This window comes from Oncorhynchus mykiss, chromosome 7, assembly GCF_013265735.2.
Source record: "Oncorhynchus mykiss isolate Arlee chromosome 7, USDA_OmykA_1.1, whole genome shotgun sequence".
In the NCBI taxonomy this organism is placed as follows: domain Eukaryota; kingdom Metazoa; phylum Chordata; class Actinopteri; order Salmoniformes; family Salmonidae; genus Oncorhynchus; species Oncorhynchus mykiss.
Window position 1 is genome coordinate 72,215,874 of NC_048571.1, and position 6,000 is coordinate 72,221,873.

Consider the following 6,000-nt stretch of genomic DNA (forward strand, 5'->3'; position numbering starts at 1 on the left):
AAGCACATTTTCTTGAAATCATTATTTGAGCTGAAGAGAGAGCAAATACACTCCTACTTCGGAATGAAATGCTGCATATTCACATCTCATATGTTGCCTGACCACAATATTGTATATTGATACGTTAATAAATACAATCTGTGTTCATTTTGGCATGGTTAGCTGCCTACAATACCCACTGTAGTGTGTGTAGGTCGCAAGCCCATAGTAAGTCAATAGAGCTAACTGGCTAGCTACTACTGTTAGCTAGCCAGATAGCCACAACGAATTGTTAGCTAGCTACCCATGAAGAATTGACATCTACTGTACCTTGCATAACATTCGTTTTAGGTTATGTTTGCCTAGCTAGATTACAAGAATTCGCATAAATCCAGTTGATAATTATGAAGCAAAATGTTGGCTTTGTGTATATCTTGTTTGGTCTCTATTGTTGCCATTGTCTTAGCTGGAAGAAAGTTTGGTGAATGGGGAGAAGCAAGTGCTTATAATGTTTTATCCGTTCTCCACACTCTCGTCCTGACAAGAACATACTCAAAATAACGTCCTCGGAGAATGCACTTGGCGCATGAGAGTGCGGAGCACGGTAGTATGTATATTGGAAGAAAAAAAAAAACAGGTGTATGGCGTCGTGTTGATCAGCGCTTTGCTGATGTCAACATTGTGAACAGACTGCCCAGTGGTGGCTGTGGGTTATGGTATGTACAGGCATAAGCTACGGACAACGAACACAATTGCATTTTATCAATGCCAATTTAAACGCATAGAGATGCCGTGAAGAGATCCTGAGGCCCTTTGTGAGGCCCATTTTTTTATTAGGTATGTGTATATCTGTATTCCCAGTCATGTGAAATTCTTATATTAGGGCCTTATGATTGTATTTTAATTGACTGATTTCCTTATATGAACTGTAACTCGGTAAAACCTTTGAAATTATTGCATATTGTGTTTATATTTTTCTTCAGGTTTAGTTTGATGATCTTCTGTGAGGAAGTAATGATAATGTACATTTCGTGTACATGTTTGAATTTTATTAAGTTTTAGGTATCCAAAGTGGTAGTTATGTCTGTATGTAGTCAGATTCTACAACTGAATATGAGAATATGTGTCCCGGGTAGAACCCTATTCCCTGTGTAGTCCACTACTTTTGACCAGAGCCCTGGTCAGGGGTGGTGCCCTATATGGGGAATGGTTAGGCATTTGGTACGTATCCTAAAATACAATTTTACAACAATCAAGCAGCATCATCAGGTTCTAGCACCATCAGTAGTCTTCTAAACACTTTAGTGTCGCACATTTCCAGCAACTTTCCCAAAATTATCTGATTTTCCAAAAATGCAGGGTTTCTGGAAATTTTGGGAAAGTTACTGGAATTTTGCAACACTTAGCCACTCCCAGTAGCACTCTCAGACTCTAGCCAATCATCTTTGAGCCACATGGTGGTTGTATGTAAGTGTTATGTAATGCAATGTTTTTAGATTGTAGATGTGTTATTGTTAGACCACTCATTTTACCTAATGTTAGGAGGCTGTGTGTTATACTCAGGCTCTTCAGTGTCAATCTAACATTGTATTTATTTGTACTTTTGTCCCAGTGCCAGTCTTTTTGTGCTATCATGCCAACTTAATGGAGTTGGCAAGAGCACAAACAGATCTGGGACCAGACTCATTTTGTTAGGCTCCAGTGTTAAAAAGTGCAATATGTCTAAGAGCATTTTCCATTTTTTCCCTCCCTCCCTCCCTCCCTCCCTCCCTCCCTCCCTCCCTCCCTCCCTCCCTCCCTCCCTCCCTCCCTCCCTCCCTCTTTCTTTCCATTTATTTCTAATAAGATTCTATTATCAAGTCAAACATTTAATTGGTTGTAGCTGTTCTTCATGGTCCCTCCCACTGCCCTCTCATTTTGATTTGATTGGTTGTATTATGACGGAGATGACTGAGATGTGGTTGTCCCACCTAGCTATCTTAAGATGAACTGTAAGTTCCTCTGGATAAGTGTGTCTGCATTTAATTACGAAAATGTAAATGTATTATCAGAATAACTGGGTTGTTTTAAGGGATGGTGTTGTCTGTCTGTGATGATAACTGGGCTTCCTTCCGGGCCACACTTGCATCATCTTCTCAGAAGACATGGTTTCCATGGTGACTGCATTGTCTGGGCTTACAGCGATAAAGCACCTGGGTTGGCAGTCCTCTTACATCACGCTAACTTAAGTTTGAAAAGGCAAGAAAAAATAGTATTGCTGTGAATTCCAGTGTGGGTGGATAGAGGAAGGAGAAAGGAAATGTGAGAGTGACTGCAGATGGTCTGGTCACCTGTACCATTCACTCCTCCCTCCATGCCAGGCTAAGGGTGAGGACAAGATGACCAATCTTTACCGGAACCATTATGTGCCTGCCCTACAGCCAGACCTGACTTTGCCTATAGCACCACCTCTCCCTTTCAGAATCAGATAGTGATGTGATATGGCTGTATGTCTGTCTATGAAGTCCCACAAGGATATTGGAGGCAATGAAAGTATTTTACAGCCTGGTGTTTGGAAATTACAATGACCATATGACTTGGCAAGACAGCAGAAACAGATATGGGTCCAGGCTAAGCATTTTGCGGACAAGATAGAAATATTGAAGAAATATCTGTGAGAAAATACATAAGTAGGCAATTACAACAACACGATGACAGACTTTTTCTGCAACAAGAAGCATTAAAATGGGATGCGAGTGTTACAAATACAAAATGGCAGAGCGAATCAAATTAAATCCATTGGAAAGGGTGTAATATGTCAGCCTACATTAGCTTAGAGGACTGAAGCAGTTGTATTAGCTAAACAAGTTGCTTTTTCAGCAGCCAGTCCCTCAGAGGCTGTAGCTAATTAAGTTCAAACAAGTTATACAACATGCATATCAGGAGGCTGCCAATTCTTATCTTCAATTGGCTTCCAATGGCTACAAAGTGTTTGTGAAGTCTGTAGTGGAAATGTTGGAAAAGCATCAAGAACTGCATGTGGCCAGCTGGGTTCAAACCCCAGGTCTCCTGGGTGCAACAAGACTTTGCTATCCCACTGAGCTAAACGCCTATGTCTTCTGTCTGTGAAGCCACATCAACACAGGAGCCTACAATCCTCTCCCATTAAAGCGGTCCGGGGTTGTGATGCTGAATCGACCCAACATCAGTGCTGAATCCACAAACAGCGTTAGCGCTAACTGCGGTACTGTCCATGGTGCTGAACCAAGAGTCAAACACATTGCATATATTTGCATATGCAATCAACAAGCCAGACGATGATAATACTCTTAGCCTAATAAAGGCAGGTGTTATGTGGCAGAAAAGCGTAAGCAGCTGTGTTTGCGAGGGCCAAAATAACTACAAGGGAAGGACTGTGCAGAAGAAATTGTCGCCCGAGATTCAGAGATGAGGCACGGAATCGGTCGCACATATAGGCCCTGGGTGTTTCTGTGTAAATAAATAATGCTGCTTTTGGTTTTGGGGCTGTCTACATTTCTATAAGGCCATGTCATTTTCCTTTCATCAACCACGCGCAACCTTAGAAAACCTTTATTTTGGTGGCATTTACTCTTGCCATGATGGCATCGAAATCCACATAAGACCACAGCAGTGTCTCTCTAAATATCATTATAAATCACATAATTACACGCCAATGTGGCATCATTGTTCCAGTCGCAAATCTATGTAAATGGTCAATGTTTCAGCCATCATGCATACTGTACCTTAGGCTAGAGTTTGAATACAAACATTTACACCAGGACATCACGAGGTCAGCTGCATAGGCTACAACTGTGCAGAATAATTACGTGGGGCAAAATATGTATATGGTCCACTAAGTAGGCTACGTAATATTGAATGACCATCATCAAGCGTTACCATTGACAAGACACCCAACCCCACAATTGAAACCACTCCCCTTGCCTTTCATTATTGGTTGAGAGGATCAGATAAAAAACGTTTTTCCAAATAGCTGTCACCTTTGTCAGTTAGCCAACATGAAACGTCGATTTCTGAAGGGGGCTCATTAGTTTGAGGGGGGACATGTAGCTTCTCATATCGCTTTAAAAAAATTGTTGGAACATAAAACGATAATGTTTAGTAGCCTAATATCCTAAATGATATACAGTATCAATAAGATCCTGGTATCAATATTGCAAAATATGTCTAATTCATAATGAAAGCATCTGTAAAATGCTTCCCCCTGAATTATTCTAGTAAGGACATATATGACATAATGAAACCCTGGGGCATTACAGACGTTTAATATGTCGAATTGTCAGTGTTTAATATGTGATATTTCGTGTTTCTCAGGACTATATACATTTTATCTAAATACAATGTGATAATGTATGACAATTAGCCACTAGATGTATAAAACCGTATACATTACAGAGCACTGGGCCCTATTAAGATAAAATACGATTCTAACGCCCTCGAAATCCTTTATATTGAAAATTAAATACACTTATATGCAATTCTTTCACTTTTCCTGGACACCGATTCTACTCGAAATGAGCCGACAAAAACAAATTAGATTTTCACCCGGATCGAATGAGTGAAATGGGCCTATACATGATAAAAACAGAGTGACTACAAATTACCTTACGTTTTTCCCATGCATGCATCTACAATACCATCCAACGAAAGGATTGGGAGTGATTTTTTACGCACACATCGAAAAAACTTCACTATTTACACATTTACTGAGTCAGTACTGCTCAATATCATACATATCAGCATTGATCTTGAATAAATCAAATAGAAATGTACCTTTTCCTACAGTTAATTCCTCTCCATCACCTTTCAGAGACAGCAACTCCATTCACACCAGTCAAGCATCCTGCGCTGTCATTGGGCAGCGGACACGCGCTCTCTCTCGCTACCTACTACAGAGCAGCACAGTCTGATTTAAAGGGACAGTCAAAAGAGAGCGGAGTATTGAACAATCGAAACGTGACTGTGTAATCCCAATATAGAAATCAATTTTTTCAACTCACAAATTCATCAGACTTAATCATTAACCTCCCTGCTTTTTATGGTCACCATCCTCACGGGTATAATATGGGGGGTGTAGGTTTAACAACCAGATAGTTAGTTGAGGAATTGTTTGGTAACTGGCTGGTGTAGTTTGCCAACCCCCACCATCCCCAATATTATCTAGTCTAATTTCACAGCCACTGTGCCATCAATCACCATTATGCACCATTAACCACTGTGTTCAACCAGAGATTACAGTTCATCCAGGCTTGTCATCCCCTATAACTCTTATCATTTGTGTGCTGATTTTAGGACCTTTTTTTAGTGCGCTATATAGGGAATAGTGGGGCTCAGTGGGGAGGTGTGGGGAGGTGTAGGTATAGGGAGTATCCTCATTTCAGGAACATGCCTCTGGACGTAGGATAATCTTTTGTTCTTGAATGGAATAAACCCATGTCCCTTGGGGGGAAACTTTTCAGTTGTTCTGGGAATGGATGGAGTTTGGATGAAGACAGATGTTTACCACCCACTGTAGCAGGGAGACCAGAGGGAGAGAAAATAGAACAGAAGAGAGTGATGCAGTGAAGAACAGGAATCTTCTCAAAGCAAGCCATGCCTGAAGCAGATAGAATTGTTCGGATAGGATTATCTTTTTATTGTATTTACATGTTTCATTTTAGTTATTTAGCAGACGCTCTTATCCAGAATGACTTACAGTTAGTGCATTCATCTTCAGATAGCTAGGTGGGACAACCACATCTTCAGATAGTTAGGTGGGACAACCACATCTTCAGATAGCTAGGTGGGACAACCACATCTTCAGATAGCTAGGTGGGACAACCACATCTGCAGATAGCTAGGTGGGACAACGACATATCCAGATAGCTAGGTGGGACAACCACATCTCCAGATAGCTAGGTGGGACAACCACACCTTCAGATAGCTAAATGGGACAACCACATCTTCAGATAGCTAGGTGGGACAACCACATCTTCAGATAGCTAGGTGGGACAGCCACATCTT

General features: G+C 41.0%; 1 protein-coding gene across 7 annotated transcripts in view; it reads right to left on the reverse strand.

Annotated features, from left to right (window-relative positions):
* The window catches only part of LOC110528436 (ERC protein 2), a 99,229-nt gene extending 94,358 nt beyond the window's left edge, over positions 1–4,871 (reverse strand). For all 7 annotated transcript variants that reach the window (XM_036984014.1, XM_036984016.1, XM_036984015.1 and 4 more), the window contains exon 1: positions 4,771–4,871. The gene's annotated coding sequence lies outside the window, so the exon portion shown is untranslated. The remainder of the gene's footprint in view (positions 1–4,770) is intronic.
* Positions 4,872–6,000: the final 1,129 nt, after the last annotated feature.